We start from the raw sequence: 1180 nt of genomic DNA, 5'->3' as shown, positions 1-1180 counted from the left end.
ACAAGTTTTTGGCGCCGTTGCCGGGGACTTGAATATAAACTGCTTTCTAGTTTTTGCTTTAATTGTTTATTTCGTCTAGTCTAACTTTACTTGATTGTTGCTCTAATCTCAGAAACTTTGATTGAATGCGTAGGGTCAGAAGCCAGGATAGACTCAACGGCTTTGACCCTGAACCTGAGAAAACATTTTACTGGAGGTTGAGGGAAGCAAGGGATACAAACAATATTCAAGCACTCATTCAATTTCCTGTGAACATGGCAGAGGAGCAACAAATGGCTGTTCATAAGGTAGCAATGCCCAGTATTGCTAATGTTACCTCCAGCATAGTGAAGCCTAGAATCACTGGGCACTTTGAGCTGAAATAGAGCATGATCCAGTTACTTCATGCAAACGGGCAATTTATGGGTCTTCCACACGAGGATCCACAATAGCATATTCTGAACTTCTTGGAGATTAGTGATACTTACATCACTAACGGGGTCACTCCAGATTATGTGAGGCTTACACTTTTTCCATTCTCTCTGTTGGGCGAGGCTAAGCGATGGCTAAAAGCAGAACCAGCTAATTCAATTACAACATGGAATGATTTTGCAAGAAAAATTCTGGCAAGTTTCTTCCCTTCATGCAAAACTGCAAAGATCAGAAGTGAGATAGTTTCCTTCAAACAGAAAGCGGGAGAATCTTTATACTCAGCTTGAGAAAGGTTCAAGGGGCTACTCAGAGACTGTCCTCATCACAATCAGACGAATGAAGTGTTAGCTCACACTTTCATAGAAGGGATACATTCTGAAACAAAGATTGTGGTAGATGCTACAGCTGAGGGTCAAGTGTTGGAGAAAAGCTTTGACGAGATATATGCATTATTGAACAGATTCTCCAAGAGCAATCCGGATTGGCAAGGAGAGATGGGCAGACACACAGTGCAAAAGTCTGCAGGGGTTCTTGAGTTAGATGTCGTCTCAGCATTATCAACGCAGATTGCTACACTGACCAATCAAGTCAACCAGATGAACTTGAGTATCAACAAGCAACAGGTACAACAAGTTCAAATATTTTGTGAAGTATGTGGGGAGGGTCACATGAGCAATCTATGCCCATCAAATCCAGAGTCGGTATATTTTGTGGGTAATGCAAATCGAGGCCAAACAAATCAGTATGGGGACACTTACAATCCCAACTA

At 41.9% G+C, this 1180-nt stretch overlaps 1 non-coding gene across 1 annotated transcript; it reads right to left on the bottom strand.

The window, feature by feature from the left end:
- Nucleotides 1-635: 635 nt before the first annotated feature.
- LOC142182371 (small nucleolar RNA R71) lies at nt 636-740 on the bottom strand. Its single transcript, XR_012711207.1, has one exon. It is a non-coding gene; the product is annotated as a small nucleolar RNA R71 (small nucleolar RNA).
- Nucleotides 741-1180: the final 440 nt, after the last annotated feature.

The sequence above is a fragment of the Nicotiana tabacum genome, chromosome 6 (genome assembly GCF_000715075.1).
Source record: "Nicotiana tabacum cultivar K326 chromosome 6, ASM71507v2, whole genome shotgun sequence".
NCBI lineage: Eukaryota > Viridiplantae > Streptophyta > Magnoliopsida > Solanales > Solanaceae > Nicotiana > Nicotiana tabacum.
Note: the sequence above shows the minus strand (reverse complement) of the source record. Positions and strands in the feature narration are given on the sequence as shown.